The sequence below is a fragment of the Pristiophorus japonicus genome, chromosome 20 (assembly GCF_044704955.1).
Source record: "Pristiophorus japonicus isolate sPriJap1 chromosome 20, sPriJap1.hap1, whole genome shotgun sequence".
NCBI lineage: Eukaryota > Metazoa > Chordata > Chondrichthyes > Pristiophoridae > Pristiophorus > Pristiophorus japonicus.
In genome coordinates, this window is record NC_091996.1 from 47,903,140 (window position 1) to 47,926,028 (window position 22,889).

A 22,889-nucleotide genomic window follows, 5' to 3' on the forward strand; every position below is an offset into this window, starting at 1 on the left:
GGCACAAAAAAAACGTCCGTAACTCTTCAACTACGCCAAAAATCTGCAATGTGGAAAATTGAGCCAAGTGTCTTTTCCCAGAATGAGACTAATTTTAGTGCTGATTAGTGCTTAATTATATATAGTTTCATGCTGAAGAGTAATGAAATTCAGTTCACATAGGATATTAAAAATGGGGAAGAATTTCATGTAATCAGTCATGGCTGGATATGAGCCAAGTCCCAAATGTACAAAGGTCCACATACCTGCCCATCAATCCCTTGAAATAGTCAGTCATATTCAAATTGAGTCCAAGAAATGTAACCTGAATGTGGTACAGTCGAGGTTTTGGTGAGCTATATCATTAGAGTGTTGACTATGACCAATTAACATAGATAACCCCTTTTCATTAATAAATTACTGCAGTAGAAAAAAAGAAAGTTGTGAAATAAATAATTTTTTTACCTGAATATCTTTTCTGGAGCCTGTTCCCCTGTCACAAGGTCATAACCTCTTTCCAGTGTTGTATATGGCCATGGTCTACAAAAACAGCAGTGAGAATTAAATGCAGGTTAGGAAATGATTCAACAAGGAAGGTTTGATTATTCCAAATATAATCACTGGGATAGTCACCACATGCTAACAATATAAACAGAAATTACTTACATTTATGTAACACCCTTAAAAGTAGAAAAACCTCCCAAGGAGCTTTACAAATACAGAAGGAAAAATGGCATTAAACAAAGGAGAGATTATGAGAGCTTTGTCAAAGAGGAGAGGGAAGTGGAGAGGTCTAAGGAGAGAATTTCAGTGGTACCAAGACAGTTGAAGACACAGCGACCAATGCTGATGAGAAGGAAACGCAGATGCACAAGAGGTTGAAGTCATTATACTTCCATATTAACATATTAACACACACAAAACAGGTTCACTCAAAATATGTTGTTCTACAAACAAGATAGCTTGAAAATAATTAAAGGGCTAGCTAGTTGGATCTAAATGAATTTGCAATGCAAGCACAGAAGGTCATTCCAGAGGGTTTTAAAAATCAGCAAATGATGACCAAGAAAGTAATAGAGATGGAGAAAATAGATTAGAGTAAGCTATCAAGAAAAAGAAAAACAGATTGTAAGAGCTTCTATAAGTATGTAAAAAGGAAGAGATTAGCGAATGTAAACATGGGTCTCTTAAAGACAGAGACAAGAGAAATTATTATGGGGAATAAGAAAATAGTAGCAACGTTAAACAAATATTTTCGGCTGGATTTTTGGCTTTTCTCATTTTGGGGTGGTAATGGCGGTAGGGCAGTGAAGTTTGTGTCCGGAAATAGTTTGTGCCTCAATCAGAAAAATTGGGCAGCTCGGCCCTGAGTGTGGGGCGGAGCACTAAGGAGGCGTTGAACACCTCTCTAAGGGCGCAAGGCCGGCTGAGCTAAACAGTCGGCCTGAGTGTGCTCTGAGAGAGGTCTGGAGAGAAAAAAATAAACGGGAACTTGCCAATTAACCTGATATCAGTAGTAGGGAAAATGCTAGATTCTATTATTAAGGACGTGGTAATAGGGTACTTGGAAAATCAATATGATTAGGCAGAGTCAACACAGTTTTATGAAAAGGAAGTTGTATTTGACAAATCTACTGGAGTTTTTTGAGGGTGTAACTAGCAGGGTAAATAAGGGAAAACCAATGGATGTAGATTTTCAGAAGGTATTCAATAAGGTGTCACACAATAGGTTGTTGCAAAAGATTAGGGCACACAGGGTTGAGCGTAATATATTAGCATAGATTGAGGATTGGTTAATGGATAGAAAATAGAGAGTAGGAATAAACGAGTCATTTTCAGGTTGGCAAGCTGTTGCTAGTGGAGTACCGCAAGGATCAGTGCTGGGGCCTCAGCTATTTACAATCTATATCAATGACTTAAATGTGGGGACCAAATGTAATTTTTCCAAGTTTGCTGATGATACAAAGCGAGGTGGGAAAGAAAGCTGTGAGGAGGACTTAAAGATGCTGCAAAGAGATATGGACCAGTTAACTCACTGGACAAGAAGTTGGCCGATAGAGTATAATGTGGGGAAGTGTGAAATTATCCACTTTAGTAGGAAGAATGCAAAAGCAGAATATTATTTGAAAGGTAAATTAGACTAGAGACTAGTAAATGTTGGTATTTAAGGGGATTTAGGTGTCCTTATACACGAATCACAGAAAGTTAACATGCAGGTACAGCAAGCAATTATGAACCAAATGGTATGTTGGCCTTTATTGCAAGGAGATTGCAGGAGAAGGGTAAGGAAGTCTTGCTGCAATTATATAGGGCTTTGGTGAGACCACACCTGGAGCAATGTTCCTAATAAGCTGCACAGCTGTGCTCTGGACCTCCCGCGCAGCTAGCTCGCTGGCTTTTCAATACGAAAAACCGTGCATGCGCGGTATTTTGAATGGGCTGCGCAGCCCTTTAATGGTGCCACGTATGCATAAAAAACTAACACTGTGTTTAACATTGATCTCCTTTCCTAAGGAAGGATATACTTGCCGAAGAAGAGGTGTAATGAAGGTTCACTAGATTGATTTCTGGGATGAGAGGGCTGTCCTATGAGGAGAGATTGAGTAGAATGGACCTACATTCACTGGTGTTTAGAAGAATGAGAGGTGATTTCATTGATACATATAATATTCTTAGAGGGCTTGACAGGATAGATGTTGAGAGGCTGTTTCCCCTGGCTGGAGATTCTAGAAGTAGGGGTCATAGTTTCAGGATAAGGGCAGCCATTTAGGACTGACAGTGCCACTTCAAACTGTCACGGAATGTCTTTGTAACTTAATTCCCTGTCTCTATACATATGTGCATTTTGGCTGCCATCCCGGACCTGAGTTCCATCACTTCTATCTCTCCCTTTTTCCTCTTTCTTCATTACCCTCCTCCCAGCCTTCATTCCTCTTTTTCTTTCTCCGCCGTAATGTACTAAACCCTCACTAAGCCCTATTCTCCACTACTCATAATGTTTCCTACCCTCCTGCCACCACTCAAGGCTTGACTCCCTCCTAAATAATTCAACAGCTACCCTCTGTGCCTCTCTTGGCATCCTTTGAAAGGCTCACTCATCGCTGCTTCCTAGCTAGCAGCAACCCAAATTGCCCTCGCTTGGTTCCATTCTTATTTACGGACTCCTAGCCAATAGAATCACCTGCAATGGCTTCTCTTCCCAATCCCACACTGTCACCTCTGGTGCCCTCCAAGGATCTATCCTTGGCCTCCTCCTATTTTTCATCGACATGCTCCCTCTTGGTGACATCATCCGCCAACACAATGTGTGTTTTCACATGTACGCTGATGATACCCAGCTCTACCTTTTCTCCACCCTCTCTATAATATCAGACTGCTTGTCTGACATCCAGCACTGGTTGAGTAGAAATTTCCCCCAATTAAGCCATTGTCTTTTCACTGATTCGATCTCTCTCCCCAGCAACTGTCTAAGGCTGACCATGCCTGTTCGTAACCTCAGTGTCATATTTGATCATGACTTGAACTTTCTACCTCATATCCATTTTATCACTAAGGCTGCCCATTTCCACCTTCACAATGTATTGCTCATCTCCGCCCCCCTTAATTTAACATCTGCTGTTGAAACTCTCATCCTTGCCTTTATCACCTCTAGACTTGACTATTCCAATGCACTCCTGGCTGGCCTCCCTGGTTCTACTCTCCATAAACATGAAGTCATCCAAAACTCTGCCGCCTGTGTGCTAACTCGCACCAAATCTTGTTCACCCACCTCCCCTGTGCTTGCTGACCTATATTGGCTCCCAGTTAAACAATGCCTCGATTTAAAAATTCTCAATCCTTGTTTTCAAATCCCTCCATGGCCTCACCCCTCCTTATCTCTGTAATCTCCTCCAGCCCTATAATCCCCCTAGACCTCTGCGCTCCACCTATTCTGGCCTTTTGAACATCCCTGATTTTAAATGCTCCACCATTGATGGTCATGCCTGCAGCTGCCTAGGTCCTAAGCTCTGGAATTCCCTCCCTAAATCTCTCTGCCTCTCCACTTCTCTTTCCTTGTTTAAGACACTCCTTAAAGCCTGCCTCTTCGACCAAGCTTTTGGTCATCTACCCGAACATCTCCTTATCGGACTTGCTGTCAATTTAAAAAAAATTTCGCTAACAGTCCTGAGAAGCACCTTGGGGCGTTTTAGAACTTTAAAGCGTTATATAAATATAAGTTCTTGTTGTTTCAGTTGTTGAGATGAGGAGAAATTTATTCACTCAGAGGATTGAGAATCTTTGGAATTCGTTATTCCCAGAAGGCTGTGGATGCTCAGTCGTTGAGTACTGAGATCGCTAGATTTGTAAGAGAATCAAGGGATATGGGAAGTAGAGTTCATGTAAAAGTTCAGCCATGATCTAATTGAATGGAATATGGCACACTCCTGCTCCTACCTCTTCTGTTCTTATTGCATGCCAACACAACTGCTATCCTGTATACTGCAGTGAGGCATCTACAGGGACTTGCTGCAAGGAAGTGAGTCATCTTCAGCCATTAAGTTGGAAACATAAGTAACACGACTGAGAGACCATACGTACTTTTAGTATAAAAGAGGGGTCTATAATGCAGGGTAGATATGAAAATAAAGTCAGTATTAAGGAAAGGCCATTCTGATCAACCAGTCATTAAGATCCTCCTTCAATCCTTTACAGCTCGCCTCTGCCATGTGTCAACCCCCTATCCCTCTACTCCTGGCACTGAGTAGCCATCCAATACATATGTTAATGAGTTCAATATCTCAGTCGGTTATCAGTTACCAATACCAGACTTACCAAGCTCTTCCATACTACAATGTAAAGGTCTGTGGTGAAACTGCCATCTGCACAAGCTTTACTGAAGCCAGAATGAACATCCAGCTGGTGAATTGGCACCAGGAACACAAAGTGACCATTACAGTCATGTGGCAAATACCTGAGTAGTTTTACAGTGCCTACCTTATGTTGTTCAGAACAAATCCATGTGATTTAAGGGTGTTAAAAATGTTGTATATTACACAAGAGGCTTTTTTTCTTTCAATTTTCTCCCCTTTCCCTTGTGAAATGGTCATATTTGCTGGAGTTTGATTTTCATGTACCAACAGCCCTCCAGTATCTTGTGTAAGTGGCCATTCTTCACAAACAATCTCCAGACATTGAGCATCTGCAGACTATTTGACCATGGAGGGTATCACAACTAAGCTCACGTTCTTCTCATGTGATATCAATACATGCCTGCTATTCATTAGGGTTCATAAGAACATAACATAAGAACCTAAGAATTAGGAACAGGAGTAGGCCATCTAGCCCCTCGAACCTGCTCCGCCATTCAAAAAGATCATGGCTGATCTGGCCATGGACTCAGCTCCACTTACCTGCCCGCTCCCCATAACCCTTAATTCCCTTATTGGTTAAAAATCTATCTATCTGTGACTTGAATACATTCAATGAGCTAGCCTCAACTGCTTCCTTGGGCAGAGAATTCCACAGATTCACAACCCTCTGGGAGAAGAAAGTCCTTCTCAACTCGGTTTTAAATTGGCTCCCCTGTATTTTGAGGCTGTGCCCCCTAGTTCTAGTCTTCCCGACCAGTGGAAACAACCTCTCTGCCTCTATCTTGTTTGGCAGATATCTGCCAAACCTTATGGAATATATTTTAAATGTTTCTATAAGATCACCCCTTATCCTTCTGAACTCCAACGAGTAAAGACCCAGTCTACTCAATCTATCATAAGGTAACCCCCTCATCTCCGGAATCAGCCTAGTGAATCGTCTCTGTACCCCCTCCAAAGCTAGTATATCCTTCCTTAAGTAAGGTGACCAAAACTGCACGCAGTACTCCAGGTGTGGCCTCACCAATACCCTGTACAGTTGCAGCAGGACCTCCCTGCTTTGTACTCCATCCCTCTCGCAATGAAGGCCAACATTCCATTCGCCTTCCTGATTACCTGCTGCACCTGCAAACTAACTTTTTGGGATTCATGCACAAGGACCCCCAGGTCTCTCTGCACCACAGCATGTTGTAATTTCTCCCCATTCAAATAATATTCTCTTTTACTGCTTTTTTTTCCCCAAGGTGGATGACCTCACATTTTCCGACATTGTATTCCATCTGCCAAACCTTAGCCCATTCGCTTAACCTATCTAAATCTCTTTGCAGCCTCTCTGTGTCCTCTCCACAACCCGCTTTCCCACTAATCTTTGTGTCATCTGCAAATTTTGTTACACTACACTCTGTCCCCTCTTCCAGGTCATCTATGTATATTGTAAACAGTTGTGGTCCCAGCACCGATCCCTGTGGCACACCACTAACCACCGATTTCCAACCCGAAAAGGACCCATTTATCCTGATTCTCTGCTTTCTGTTAGCCAGCCAATTCTCGATCCATGCTAATACATTTCCTCTGACTCCGCGTACCTTTATCTTCTGCAGTAACCTTTTGTGTGGCACCTTATCGAATGCCTTTTGGAAATCTAAATACACCACATCCATCGGTACACCTCTATCCACCATGCTCGTTATATCCTCAAAGAATTCCAGTAAATTAGTTAAACATGATTTCCCCTTCATGAATCCATGTTGCGTCTGCTTGATTGCACTATTCCTATCTAGATGTCCCGCTATTTCTTCCTTCATGATAGCTTCAAGCATTTTCCCCACTACAGATGTTAAACTAACTGGCCTATAGTTACCTGCCTTTTGTCTGCCCCCTTAATAATGAACAGGAACCGTGGCTGATTTTTCCACTCCTTGGCCCAGGGCATAACTGCTGCTCTGACCGACTATCAGCTAAAATGGCAAGGAATAGAGATAAAACCTGTAACCTTCAGCTCTGCATGGCTTAGTGAATACATGGGAATTTTTATAACATGCTTCTTTTAGTGTGGATCCTAGCAGGCAACCTAGTTCATGGCAGGCAACGGTATTTCATGTCACTGAACAAATATTTCTAAGCGTACTTAAATGTCTCTTACATACATTTTCACATTAACGCATTGAAATACAGTAATTGAATGCAATGTTGAGGAAATGGCCCAATGTTGTACAAGAATACTCAACGGACCATGTTATTCCCAGTTCCAGTATTACAAGAAAAAGTGGATATTACTTCATAAAATATGTAACCAAATGTATAAAGCTGAAAATACAATAGCAACTTGTATTTGGATAGTGTCTTTCATGTAGTAAAATGTTCCAAGATGCTTCACAGGAGCATTATCTAACAAAATTTGACACCAAGCCACATAAGGAGATATTAGGGTAGATGGCCAAAAACTTGGTCAAAGAGGTAGGCTTTAAGGAACATCTTAAAGGAAGAAAGAGAAATAGCGAGGCGGAGAGGTTTAGGGAAGAATACAATTAAAAAGAGAAGATATTAATGCCCCTTGATTGGCCTCTGTGGTCCACGTGGCAGACCCAGCTTGCATCTTTTAACCATGTTTGCGCAAGGCAACACGTCAGGTATCGAGCCCATGACTAAAAATCTTGGACCTGGTCACTCGAGCTCACCTTTTATAGTTGGGAGAAAGTTCTGTCAAGCTGTTGCCTGAGGATGCAATGGAGAACATCAGAAAAGCAGAAGTTTTTTGTTGAGAGACAGGGGCAAGGTACAGCTACTTGAGCATCAAGCTAGTGATGGGAATCACAAAGAAGAGTGACATCGCACCAGAAAACTATTATGTTCCAAGCTGAAAGAAGCCACCAGGTGCTGAATGGTCCCTTCAGAGGAAAGAGATGCAGACAAACAAAAGGGACAGGAAGTCAGTTTTTTTTAAAAAAATTACTTTTCTGTCTTGGTTGGGAGGAGGAACCTCAAATTGAAGAGCAAGGTGGAAGGAGGATTTGTTTATGTTATTGAAGAGCCATTAATTGCTGAAGTCAGATTTCAATGCAGCTGATACACTCCCTACTATGAACTACCCATCCGACTTGGATCCAATGGAAATAGAGATCCATTGAGAAAGTGAAAAATGTTTTACAAAGATAAGACGATAACAGAGAGTACAATTATCAGGAAGGACTGAACAGGCTGGAGCCCTTTTCCGTAGAAAAGAGAAAACTAGGAGATGACCTGTCTTTAAAATTATGAAGGAGTTTGATAGGGTAGAAATAGAGAGGACGTTTCCACTTGCGAGGGAGTCCGTAACTTGGGGCCCTAAATACAAGGTAGTTACTAATAAATCCTAAAAGAAATTCAGGAGAAACTTCTTTACTCAGAGAGTGGTGAAAATGTGAAACTTGCTACTGGGTTGAGGCGATACCATAGATGCATTTAAAGGGAAGCTAGATAAGCACATGAGGGAGAAAGGAATCAAAGGATATTTTGATAGGGTTACATGAAGTAAGGTAGGAGGATGCTTGTGTGGAGCATAAACATCGGCATTGAACTATTGGGCTGAATAGCCTGTTTCTGTGCTGCAAAATTCTATGTAATTTGTCATTGGTTTCTAGGTTGAAGAAGTTTGCAAGAGACTGGCAGCAGATTTCAAATCTATAAATGGGACAGTGATGCAGGACGGTTGTTTTTGCATCATACTTCCATGATCCCAAAGCACCAAGCAACAGTATAGAAGCACCTTTTTAAAGGACATCCTAAGTATTTTGCCATCCAGTTCCTGCTGTTCATGATGTAAAGAATTACAGGGCAAAACATAATTTGAAAATAAGTCGAATTTATAATAAACGGGACATGGCCCCTTATACTCTGTGTAACATACACCATATACATGTTGTTCTTCATTTACCGAACTGACCCTTCATTTTGTCCCCAGTCACTTCTCACGCAAAGATGGTTGTGGATTGGATCTGGAGAGTAGCCATCATGACAGCCACATTCACCTGAAAAAAGACAGATTTGCCTGAGATTCAAGAAAACTAAGGTGTCAACATCTTCACATGTTGCAGGAAAGTGGAGCTGAGGTAGAAGATCAGCCATGATCTTATTGAATGGTGGAGCCGATTCGAGGGGCCAAATGGCCTACTCCTGCTCCTAATTCTTATGTTCTTATGTTGCGCCACCGACCTGCGGGAAAAATCCCACAAAGGTGATAACTGCACATGGCCTTCACTTCAAACATCAGAACCACTTCAATGCAATTCTTGTTCCATCTCTACAAGCAAGTGACATTCCAAATCTAGCTTTGACTTTCATTTACATTTAATTTCAATATCACACTTTCATTTTCTGTTTCACCTCTTTAAAGAAATACTGTACTTGCATTTTTTCTTTCCCATACTAAAGCAATTCTGTATGGCTTTTTCAACTGCATCTAATTAAAAGAGAAACATTCTCTCCATTTCAATTTAATCTCCAGCTATTAACCCACCAATGATGAGACTGATTAACTAAATAGTGTATTTTCCGTTGCCAAGAAAATATAATTTTGTCCACGACAGAATAAAAGTAGAGTTAATTGTTTAAGAAAGCTAACTCCCCAATATTTCCCAGAAAATCAACCGTGTCAATATTTTCGGCAGGCATTCATTATAGTGATGGATCACAGCTGCCGGAATGTGACTCAGCAAATTTATCCAGTGATTAACCGAGCCATATAGTCCAAGCTTTAGATCAGATCCCTGACTTCGGGTTGAATAATGTTCTATTTGGAACGCAGTTAGACACTTGGGGCTGAATTTTCGGCTTTTGGATTTTATCGGCGAAAATGGTAGCGATACCTCAAACTTACAGTTTTCATTGCGCTAACGTTTTAGGCAGAACTTTCGGGTTTTACATTTGTGCCAGATCAGGAAGGGGGGCGTTGCACGAGGATTCGCAGCGCAAAAAAGGGAGTTTCGCCAAATTTAGTCCAAGGCCGGGAGCGCTGCGAGAGAGTCCTTGGGAGAGGGGAAAATAAAATTGCAAAGAACATTCAAAAAACATTCACAAAATCCTTAGCTAGCAAATCGCTGAAAAATAATTAAAAAATAAAAACTTTACCTTACCCTTTTTGCAGGTTTTCATACTTACCGCTACTGGCAGGGCTGCACCGACAGGTTTGACCTGTCGCTACTCTGGGTGTGGCGTATGGGTCGGGAGAGAGCCGAGAGTACGACGGTAATGCAATCATGGACGCTGCACATCGGCGCACCTCTCCCTGGCGGTACTTGTAAGCGCCGCCGTAAAAAGGTACCCGAGGATCCCGCCCGGGCATTGCGACCGGGTTTTCGCCGCGGACGGTCAAATCACGACGAAAACCCGGTCGCAAACTTTGCGAAAATCCAGCCCCATTGGAGTGTGAAATAACCTTGCAGGTGAACAATACCAATTTGCACCTTGCTGCCTTGAAAATTAACTGTTAACCTTAAACGAGCACCGTCCCACTGCACCAGTGTGACATTTGTATACTTGAACTCTCTCGATTGGCCTCTCGTGGTGTTACTGCCAATTAGTGTCGAATTCATAGACATTTTTCCCCTTGGGATCCCCTCTGCTGAGAACTGAATTGAAGCTGGCAGAGCTCATTTCTCTTGTGACCCTTAGCAAGTAACAGATGGAAACCATCATCCTTTCTGTCTGAGTTGGATCCGAACAGAAGCACACGAAGGAGAGATTGTGCCCTTTAAAAAACAGAATGTAAAGCACTTAACTCACTCAGCCCCATCACGCAATAAGACACAACTCAGTTTCAGGAATGTTAGGCTTTGTAACAAATCAAGCACAGACAATTCCCAGTCAACATGCATCAGAGAGCTACTGCTTTCTTATCTGACTCAAGAAAATCAAATTCCTGTTGCTCAGTTTCAAAAAGGACCAGTAATGATAGATTCACGGTGATTTCAGATTCATGAAATAGTAACACCTTAAACCTGATCTAATATTAAAGAGTAAAAGAGCTGGTCCTCGCCCTAGAAACTTAAAAGCACTGATTTATGACCTGTCATTTGGTATGAATATTGTAATTCATAACAAAAAAGAACAAAGCATACATGGGACAAATCAAAAGGAGATATAGCAGCATATCCGAAAAGCTTTAAAAAAGCCAAAATAGAATATTGTTGGTATCTACACTTTCGACAAGGCCATATGGCCAATGCAATATCCAATATCTCATTGAGCTAAAGAAAAGCGAACATAAGCCTTCAATGCCATTCATGCTGATATCATTTCTTTACAGTGATGAATTTAATCACTGCTACAGATCTGATGTTCCCATTCATCACTGCCAATTGCATTTTAGCTAAATGAATACTATATTCATATAGAGTGTGATATGAATATGAGTCAACAGTGCGTGCTTCTGTGTCCCTTTGCTGTATCTTTGCTGCTTTGCTGACCAGAATCAGGTGCTCGAACAGGACGCCAGCGTAAACTTGGGTCTTGGAGAGAGAACAGATTCACACAGATCAATGAGTTTCCAAAATAATTACACTGGATTGTAAGCACCTGGTGTATTGTTGAAAACCACTCAGCCAATTCACAGTCCCCAGATATCCTGTTCAATCCAATTAGAGGGTAGAGAGCATTGGATGCACAAAACCACGAATCAAACTTGCAAGCTTCTCTCACTTTTGACTACATTTCCAATGTGTGCTGGGTGTGAACTGCTGAAGTGTACTCAGTCCAACACTGGCTTAAAGCCGTAAGAAACAGGAACCACCACCATCATCATCATCATCAGCATAGGCAGTCCCTCAGAATCAAGGAAGACTTGCTTCCACTCCTGAACTGAGTTCTTTGGTGGCTGAACAGTCCAATACGAGAGCCACAGACTCTGTCACAGGTGGGACAGACAGTCGTTGAGGGAAGGGATGGGTGGGACTGGTTTGCCGCACGCTCTTTCCACTGCCTGCGCTTGATTTCTGCATGCTCTCGGCGTTAAGACTCGAGGTGCTCAGCGCCCTCCCGGATGCACTTCCTCCACTTTGTCCCTGGCCAAAGACCGTCCTGAGTGTGAACAAAAGCTTAGCCCCAACTTACTACCAGTTCTAAATTTACCTGACTGTTTCTCTTACTTTTTCAACCTTGCTGTCCATCATTTTAGGCCCAGGTCCTTCACCCAGATCTCACAATAATATAAAAACAATGGCCCAATCTGAATAAAGGCCCAGCACACACCTAACATATCTCCCAACATTTTGAAAAGAAAGAAAGATATGCATTTATATAGAAACTTTCACAATCTCAGGACAGCCAAAGAAGCACGCTTGAATTGTTGTCATTGTAGCAGCCAATTTGTGCAGTGCAAGACTCCACAAACAGCAAATGAGATAATGACCAGATAATCTGTTTTACTGAAAAAGGTTGAGTGATACATTTGGGCAGGAGAGTGTAATATATATGCATCTTCCTTGCAATATACCCATAACTAAGGAATTTCCTGTATTTTACAGGGGAATTTTTTTTTTCATTCTGGGATGTGGGCGTCGCTGGCAAGGCCAGCATTTATTGCCAATCCCTGAATTCTTGAACCGCTGCAATCCCTATGGTGAAGGTACTCCCACAGTGCTGTTAGAGAGGGAGTACCAGGATTTTGACCCAGCGACGATGAAGGAACAGCGATATATTTCCAAGTCAGGATAGTGTGTAATTTGGAGGGGAACTTGCAGGTAATGATGCTCCCATGCGTCTGTTGCCCTTGGTAGAGGTTGCAAGTTTGGGAGGTGCTGTCAAAAAAGCCATGGCGAGTTGCTGCAGTGCATCTTATAGATGGTGCACACTGCAGCCACGGTACGCCGGTGGTTGAGGTAGTGAATGTCGAAGGTGGTGGATGGGGTACCAATCACGCGGACTGCTTTGTCCTGGATGGTGTCGAGCTTCTTGAGTGTTGTTGGAGCTGCACTCATCCAGGCAAGTGGAGAGTATTCCATCACACTCCTGACTTGTGCCTTATAGATGGTGGAAAGGCTTTGGGGAGTCAGGAGGTGAGCCACTCGCCGCAGAATCATCATCATCATCATCATAGGTGTGGGAGCACAGACCCGCATTTCTGAACTCTTTGCTTCAGCACGCGGTCTGAAGTTTGGATTAAGAAAACAGGAAGATTGAAGTTTGGATTAAAAAACAAGAAGATTGCAAGTTTGGATCGAAAAGAGATTATTAGACAATGTGGTGCCTTCCAGCCAGTGAGATGAGTGACTGGTCATGTCTGGATGTTAAATATTTGAGTATCTTGTTACGGTGGGAATAATGAAAATTCATGACGAAACGATTTGATGATGTCTGTATGTTAAGTATTTGAGTGTAACATTGTTATTATGCGAGGAAATGATTCTGTATGTTAAGTATTTGATTGTACCTTTGTTACTAATTAATGACATCTGTAGGTTAAACAAGCAACCTTAAGTATTTGAGTACCTTGTTAAGGTGGGAATAAGAGTCTGTATGTTAAAAAATTCAGAAAGCAGTTAGTCATGATTGTCTAAATGCAAAGAATAAGAGTTCAAAGTCTTTTTAGATATAAAAGATGGAACTGGCTTTTGTCACAGACTCTTATGGACGGTAGAGACACTTGGACTGTAGAGACATTGAAATCTCGAAAGGTGTGTATCTTCTTGAAGAGCTGCCTTTGCAAGCAGAGTTGTTGGCTTGTGAATGTCTGAATGTCTAAATAAAGATCCGGCCTTTACTACAACTGAGTGTGCGCGGGTAATTCGACATTAAAAGCAACAAAGTAAAAAGAGCAAGACAGCCGTTTACAACAATAGGCAGTCCCTCGAAATCGAGGAAGACTTGCTTCTACTCCTAAAGTGAGTTCTTTGGTGGCTGAACAGTCCAATACGAGAGTCACAGACTCTGTCACAGGTGGGACAGATATTCGTCAGGGGAAGGGGGGGGGTGACACTGATTTACCACACGCTCCTTCCGCTGCCTGTGCCTGACCTCTTCACACTTGCAGCGTTGAGATTCGAAGAACTCAACGCCCTCCCGGATGCATGTTCTCCACCTAGGGCGGTCTTCGGACAGGGTCTCCCAGGCATTAGTGGTGATGTCGCACTTCACCAGGGAGGCTTTGAGGGTGTCCTTATACCGTTTCCGCTGCCACCTTTGGCTCGTTTGCCATGAAGGAGCTCCGCATATAACAGCTGTTTAGGGAGTCTCGTGTCTGGCATGCGAATTAAGTAGCCTGCCCAACGAAGCTGATCTAGTGTGGTCAGTGCTTCAATGCTGAGGATGTTAGTCTGGACAAGGACATTGATGTTGGTGCGTCTGTCCTGCCAGGGGATTTGCAGGATCTTGCGGAGACATCGTTGGTGATATATCTCCAGCGACTTGATGTGTCTTCTGTAAGTCGTCCATGTCTCTGACCCATATAGGAGGGTGGGAATTACTACAGCCCTGTAGACCATGAGCTTGGTGGTAGGTTTGAGGGCTTGGTCTTCGAACACTCTTTTCTTCCTGCGGCTGAAGGCTGCACTGGCGCACTGGAGGCAATGTTGAATCTCCCCATCGATGTCTGCCTTTGTTGACAAGAGGCTCCCAAGGTATGGGAAGTGGTCCACGTTGTCGAGAGCCGCGCTGTGAATCTTGATGACTGGGGGGCAGTGCTGTGCGGTGAGGACAGGTTGGTGTAGGACCTTTGTCTTACGGATGTTAAGCGTAAGGCCCATGCTTTCATATGCCTCGGTGAATACATTGACTATATCCTGGAGTTCAGTCTCCGAATGTGCGCAGACGCAGGCGTCGTCCACATACTGCAGTTCAGCGACAGAGGTTTGGGTGGTCTTGGACCTGGCCTGGCGGCGGCGTAGGTTAAACAGCTTCCCACTGGTTCTGTAGTTTAGTTCCACTCCAGCGGGGAGCTTGTTGACAGTGAGGTGGAGCATGGCAGCGAGGAAGATTGAAAACAGGGTTGGAGCGATGATGCAGTCCTGTTTGACCCCGGTTCGGACGTGGAATGGGTCTGTAATGGATCCGCTGGTAAGGATCACAGCCTGCATGTCATCGTGGAGTAGGCGAAGGACGTTGACAAACTTTTGCGAGCACCCAAAACGGAGGAGGACGCTCCATAAGCCCTCGTGGTCGACTGTGTTAAAGGCCTTTGTAAGGTTGAAAAAGGCTATGTATAAGGGCTGGCGCTGCTCCCTGCATTTTTCCTGCAGTTGTCATGTCATGTCCGTTGTTCCCCATAGGGGACTAAATGCGTACTCTGACTACGGGAGGAGCTCCTCGGCCACAGGGAGAAGACTGTTGAGGAGGACTCTAGTGACAGAATACCCAGCCTCTGACCTGCTCTTGTTGCCATAGTATTTATGTGGTTGTTGCAGTTACATTTCTGGTCAATGGTGACCCCCAGGATGTTGATGGTGGGGGATCCGGCAATAGTAATGCTGTTGAATATCATGGGGTGATAGCTAGACTCTCACTTGTTGGAGATGGTCATTGCCTGGCACTTGTGTGGCTCGAATGTTACTTGCCACTTATCAGCCCAAGCCTGAATTTCGTTCCGGTTTTGTTGCCATGCAGGCATGGAATGCTTCATTTTCTGAGGAGTTGCGAATGGAATTGAACATTGTGCAATCATCAGTGAACATCCCCACTTCTGAACTTGGTTAGGGCTAGGACACTGCCCTGAGAAACTCCTGCAAGGATGTCTGGGGCTAGGATGATTGACCTCCAACAACCACAACCACCTTCCTTTGTGCTGGGTATGACTCCAGCCAGTGGAGAGTTTTCCTCGATTTCCATTTACTTCAGTTTTACTCGGGCTCCTTGATGCCATACTCGGTCAAAAGCTGCCTTGATGTAAAGAGTAGTCACTCTCACCTCACCTCTGGAATTCAGCTCTTCTGTCCGTGTTTGGACTAAGGTTGTAATGAGTTATGGAGCTGAGTGGTCCTGGTGTAACCCAAATTGAGCATTCATGAGCAGGTTATTGATGAGTAAGTGCTGCTTGATAGCACCGTCAATGACACCTTCCATCACTTTGTTGATTATTGAGAGTAGACTAATGGGGCAATAATTGGCCAGATTGGATTTGTCCTGCTTTTTGTGGACAGGACATACCTGGGCAGTGTTCCACTGGTAGATGCCAGTGTTGTTGCTGCATTGGAACAGCTTGGCTAGAGGGACGACTAATTCTGGAGTAAAGCCTTCAGCATGACTGCCAGGATGTTTTCGGGGCCCATAGCCTTCACTATATCCAGTGTGTTCAGCCGTTTCTTGATATCACATGGCATGAATTGAATTGGCTCAAGACTGGCTTCTGTGATGGTGGGACCTCAGGAGGAGGCCGATATGGATCATCCATTCAGCCCTTCTGGCTGAAGATGGTCACAAACGCTTCAGCCTTGTCTTTTGCACTTGCATGCTGGACTCCATCATCATTGAGGATGGGGATATGCATGGAGCCTCCTCCGTTTGTTAGTTGTTTAATTGTCCACCACCACTCACGACTGAATGTGGCAGGACTGCAGAGCTTTGATCTGATCAGTTGATTGTGGGATCGCTTAGCTCTGTTTATATCATGCTGCTTCCGCTGTTTAGCATGGCTGTAGCCCTGTGTTGCAGCTTCCCCAGATTGATCTCTCATTTTTAGGTACGCCTGGTGCTGCTTCTGGCATGCTCTTCTGCATTTCTCATTGAACCATGATTGGCTCTCTGGCTTGATGGTAATAGTAGAGTGAGGGATACGCTGGGCTATGAGGTTACAGATTGTGGTGGAATATAATTCTGTTGCTGCTGGTGGCCCACAGTGCCTCATGGATGCTCGATTTTGAGCTGATAGATCTGTTCTGAATCTATCCCATTTAGTACGGTGGTAGTAGCACACAGCACGATGAAGGGTGCCTTCAGTGTTAAGACGGGATGTCGTATGCTCAAGGACTGTGCGGTGGTCACTGCTACCAATGCGGTCATGGACAGATGCATCTGCAACAGGTAGATTGGCGAGGACAAGGTCAAGTAGGTATTTCCCTCACCTTAGTTCTCTCACCAACTGCTGTAGGCCAAGTCTGGCAGCTATATCCTTCAGGACTTGGCCAGCTCGGTCAGTAGTGGTGCTACCGAGTCACTCTTGGTGATGGACATTGAAATCCCTCACCCCGAGTACATTCTGTGCACTTGCTATCATTTGTGCTTCCTCCGACTGATGTTCAACGTGGAGGAGTACTGATTCATCAGCTGAAGGAGGGCAGTAAGTAGTAATCAGCAGGAGGTTTCCTTGCCCATGCTTGACCTGAAACCATGAGACTTCATGGGGTCCAGAGTCAATGTTGAGGACTTCCAGGGCCATTCCCTCCCGACTGTATGCCACTGTGCCACCACCTCGGTATGTTCTGTCCTACCGGCAGGACAGACCCACCCAACGGATGGTGATGGAGGAGTCTGGGACATTGGCTGAAATGTATGATGCTGTTGCTCTGTGGGACAGCTCTCTCAATTTTGACACAAGTCCCCAGATGTTAGTGAGGAGGACTTTACAGGGTTGACTAGGCTGTGTGTGCCATTGTTGTGTCCGAAGCCGGTGCTGATCGATGCTGGGTGGTCCATCTGGTTTTATTCTTATTATTGTTTCTTGTAGTGGTTTGGTACAACTGAGTGGCTTCCTCGGCCATTTTAAGAGGGCAGTTAAGAGTCAACCACGTTGCTGTGGATCGGGAGTCACACAAAGGCCAGACCGGGTAAGGACGGCAGATTTTCTTCCCTAAAGGACATTAGTGAACCAGATGAGTTTTTATGAAAATACAGTAGTTTCCTGGTCACCATTACTGATACTAGCTTTTTTATTCCAGATTTATTTAATTAACTGAATTTAAATTCCTCAGCTGCCGGGATGGGATTTGAACTCACGTCTCCGAATTATTAGTCCAGGCTTCTGAATTACTAGTCCTGCAGCTTAACCACTATGTTACCATTCCCAAAACCCATATACAGATATGGCCAGCAACTTATTGTCTGATCCAGGGCATTCATCAGTCTTGTGTGTGTCCCCATCTCATGGATGGAAGTGCAAGAGAAAGTACGTTCTCGTGTATGTAGTAGGATGTAGTGATTTTACAACTGTAACATTACAGGATGTATGAACTGAAATAGATAGAATATATGCATCTGCCAGGAGGTTGAAACGAGGTACAACAAGTAGCAATTGCAATGGTCCCATTGTGTAAATGGTACTTCTTTGGTTAATGAAGTACATACTAATTACAGCCAGGGGCAATTACTTTATTCGTTGACTGTTTTGGACAACATTTCTCAACAATGTCCTTGCTTGCATACCACACTGCACACTTGATGGACAGTTTCATTTGAGCAAGTTGGTTGCACAGTGAAAACATTATTTGTAATAAAATCTGAGCAATTATGTCTGACATGCAGTGATCACAACCAATGGTTGTTGTCAGAGGCATATAGTTGTGAGAGAATAATTCTCAGTTTGCCTGAGGAAATTGCAATGGTCTCAGTTTCAGAGCATATAGGATAATAAACTGGCCGCTATGGATGGAAAATGGAATAGGACATTGGAAGGGTGTTCTAAGACTGCCAAGTTGCCTTGTCACACAACAAATAAGCAATTTGGTTCATGTGTGAACCCAAAGACCACCTCTCTCATTTAAATTTCATCCCAGTTACAAGTGCTTATTTAGTAAGAATGTGGCCACTCATTTTTGGAACCACAGAAGTTTGCACCTATAACGAAGGTACTGTCTCATTGGCTGTATTGAGTTGAAGCTTCATAGCAGCAATCCAAAACCCACAAACAGCAGCAAGATTAATGACCAGATAATCTGTTTAAATGACATTGGTCAAGGGATAAATGTTGGCGGGAACATTCGGAGAACTCTCCTCCTCTTCAAATAGTGCCATGGATTCTTTTATGTCAACCTGAAATGACAGACAGGACCTCCAATTAATGTCTCATCTCAGAGATGGCACTTCTGACAGTGTGGCACTCACTCAGCCTCAGTACTGCACTGAAGTGTCAGCCTAGATTACATCCTGGAATGGAGTTTGAATCCATAACTTGCTGATTCAGAGGCAAGATTGCTACTGCTAAGGCAAGGCTGACAACTGAGAAACAAAAAATCAACTCTAAAGTAGAACCAATTATTTTGTAAAAATTTAAATATTCATGATTACATCTGGTGACTTGCAACTTCTTTACTTGACTGAATGAAGCACAGAAAGATATATCTGGACGACAAATAATTGGACCCCAACCTCCTTTTCATGCTGTGACATAAACAATTATTTAGACATCTGATTTAATAACCTCTGCTGATAACAGTTAGCTGATCATTCTGATGACTGAGAATAAATCACAGGATTCTTGCAACAGAATACAAGCATAACAAGGATGTTTTTTCTTGAGATCAAATAATTTTAAGGGAATTTATCGGCTGAAACTCAAACCTTACTAAATCAACACTTTAATCTCTCTCCGTGCAAAAATGAAAGGGCTGGCAGGCAAAGCTTTGGTGGTTAACCACTGCAACATTGACACACAACATTGATTTATCATTTTCAATGAAAGAGCTTCAAAAGTTATCAATATTTCACTCTCTAGCATCAAATCATGCATAGAAATTTTTGTTACATCTGCCAAAGTTGTTCTAAGGTTTACAAAACCTCTAAGTTTCAAATTGTTTTACAAATAAATGTTAACAGCTGCAAATCTTTACATTACTGTTAAATTTTTAGGCTTTTACAGTAGATATTTACTTAGATTTAGAGTCTCAGACAACTCCCAGATGCAAGCTATCACTCCTTAAGGCCTGGAGTATGCTTTTACCTGCCCAATATCTAGGTAAGTTGTAGCAAACATAGAAACATAGAAAACATAGAAACCCAGGGAACACTTATTACTATTTTTCAGCGAGTGAGTTATATCATGCTCCCTCATGTGATCTTCATCAACTTCAACAGGGGTCAGAATAAACACTTCATCTGCTCATGGTTTAGGCTATAAACTGCCAAACAATCTTATTAAACATTAAATGGACAAGTAAATAGAGCAATTACATACTGTAGACTTTAATAATAGTTAACAGTTTAACTATCCCTTCTCGGAAGATAAAAAGGAACAAACACTCACATCTGCCACATTAAACTGCACTGTAAACTAGACCAGACACAAGGTCCACTTATACATGGTAGTTCCTTGCTGATTCCCAATTGAGTCTCGATGGCCTATATACTTCTGTCTGATGGGTTCAAGTGAACCACTTGATTGGAACAAGAGAAGCTGAGGATTACATTTTAAAATTTGACTGGCTTAACAGAAATGTAAAGTGTTCCTTCTACTCAAAAAGAGCAGCCAATCAAAAATATATACACATGCCCCAGAAGGGTCTTCTATCCCACCCCGACCCCCAACCCCTCATGAGATATAACATTGATTCAGGGACTGTTGTATATCAATTCAAGTTGGGCCATTTTCTGTGAGTGAACTTGGTTTTTCGCTCTAGATGTACCATGACAAAAGTAAATCAATACTATGATACAAACTTGTTAAATTTTGTGTCACAATTACAAATTATAAAGGAGAAGTTGTCCTTCGTGTTATTGTCAAAAATGCTCAGTATGCTTTGCTAATCTTGAGGTTATCACCGTTTGTGAGGAGCTTGTGGTTTCAGCTTGTTCAGGAGCAAAAGCAGCACCTCAATTAATTCACTCGCCAAATATGATCATTTTACTTCTTTATTACTTCTTATGTTAAACCTTTTTGGCTGCTGTACCTTCACCCAATTCCTTATCCATAATCCCGTTTTACCTTGAAATCCAGCTTCAGTTATACCCTTTCAACGGGAACTTTGTCAAATGCTTTTTGGAAATCTAAACATGCCAAAGCATAGGATTTTTCAATGACCATTTGGAATGTCAATGCCTCAAAAAAGCCAAAGAGTTTCACCAGACTGAATCTTTCCTCTTCTGGAGCCATTTACATTAGATTATTCTCATACAAGGACCCTCATGTTTACACTTGATGACATATTCCATTATTTAGGTACTTTCATTAGACGGATGGGTGCAGTGCATATAACCGCCTGAATTAGATTTGTCTCTGCTTGAATGTGGACACTAGGATAGCTTGTTTCCAACATACTGGCACACCAGCTGCAGTTATTGACTCTCCAATAATGATTGTTATCATTGGCTCCTGGTTTCTCAACACCTCATCTCCGAGACCAGCTCCAAGCGCTAAACCTAACACTCTAATCCCACTACTCTAAACCCACAGACTATGGCTCCACTCTCCCTTCCCCCCACCAATGGCAGCTATGTCATGACCCACTTAGTCCTCTACGCTCTGGAATTCCCTCCCTAAATCTCTCCCTTTCTCAAACTCCTTCTCATCCATTAAGATCTTCCCTACTTCTTTGACAAAGCTTTTTACCACCCATTCTTATATCTCCCTCTTCAGCACAACATTCATTTTTGATGATACCTCTGTGAATTACTTTGGGATGTGTTTTAACGATACAGATCAACATCAATCAAAGTTGTTGTTGTAGATAAATATCATCCCTATTCACTCTAAAACCCTAGGATAAATACCATTTGTCCCCAGGGATCTATTCATTTTGAGCCTTTAATTTTAGTTCCTCATTACACCTCTGGAAATCTGGAACTCTGTCCCCCAAAAGGCTGTGGGGATACTGGGTCAATTGAAAGTTTGAAGACTGAGATCAATAGTTTTTTGTTGGGTAAGGCAATCAAGGACTATGGATCAAAGGTGGGTAAATGGTATGTACAGATCAGCCATGATCTAATTGAATGGCGAAAAAGGCTCAAGGGGCTGAATGACCTACACTTGTTCCAATGTTCCTCAGTTGGTATCAAGTTTTTGGATTCTACCTTGCTAATCCTAGGTATGTGTTTCTTCTGTATTTTTCTCAATATACCTTTGAAAGTATTCCACTTATCCTCCACTGAGGTTTTAATAGATGCAATTTCCTCCAATCTGTTTGAGAATAAATAGTCTGCAGATTTCAGCTGCTGAAATTGAGCACAATTCACCAGATTGTGGTGCATCCGTAGACCATCAGCTTTGACAATTGCAAGGAGTGATCATTGGTACTGAAAACCACATAACCTTTCCCAGAAATTGTCTCCACACTATCTTTCGAAATGGGCTCTCACATTATGTGCAACTGACTTACCTCTGTAACTACACAAAGCTTTCCACAGCGAGAGAATTAATACTCCCCCGGCAAAGGTGACAGGTTTACACACAAACACTGTACTTTGGGCCAGTAATGTTATCACACATTAATGTTCAATGCAAATGCTCAATGCAACTAATCTGCATAAAAGATTGTTTTTATTTTTTATACAGCAAATGAATATAGAACGAAGGAAATAAAATGAGCCTAGTTAATATTTGGCAGTAATCTAAACTGTATTGTTAAAAATCTTGTTTCCAACAGCCACTGGAAAAAACATTATACTGAAGCTGTCAATGCTTTTTAATTCTTTGCTACTCAAACTTACTGAAGTTACCATCATTAATTGATTAATCCCAGGGCTTGGCAAGAAGCAATACACAATTCAGATTTAATCATGCTTCCCAATGCTAACTCATGCAGGAAAAGGTAGCCTTGAATCATTTTTTTTCCACGGATGTCTGCTTTGCTGATCAACCATTGATCCCACGAGGCAGGTTATTCTACATTAGATCTCAGATACAAGATTATTTTGATTTACTGACAAATCAATTAAACTGCAAAGCACGGCATTTTGTTAATAAATACTTGCAATGTTTTTTGTGAACAAGCTACAGAAAATAAATTGCTTATATCAAAGGAGAACACAGAATGACATAAAGGTTATTCAGCCCATCAATTTGTTCCTTCCACAAACAACATGAAATCCACCCTAACTTCGGCTCTACCCTACATATTTAATCTCCTGAAAGAAAGTTTGTTTTGAACTGCTTTAAGGATTTAAAAAAATGTGAACATGTTCATATTCAAATTGGCTGCCGCATTTCCTATATTGCAACAGTGACTAGCACTT

At 42.4% G+C, this 22,889-nt stretch overlaps 1 long non-coding RNA gene across 1 annotated transcript in view; it reads right to left on the bottom strand.

Moving 5' to 3' along the window:
- Positions 1-458: 458 nt before the first annotated feature.
- Positions 459-22,889, bottom strand: part of LOC139232521 (uncharacterized) — a 70,443-nt gene continuing 48,012 nt past the window's right edge. Inside the window, exons 2-3 of the long non-coding RNA XR_011588021.1 lie at positions 8,749-8,833; positions 459-519 (exon numbers count right to left, since the gene is read on the bottom strand). This is a non-coding gene — a long non-coding RNA (uncharacterized lncRNA). The remainder of the gene's footprint in view (positions 520-8,748; positions 8,834-22,889) is intronic.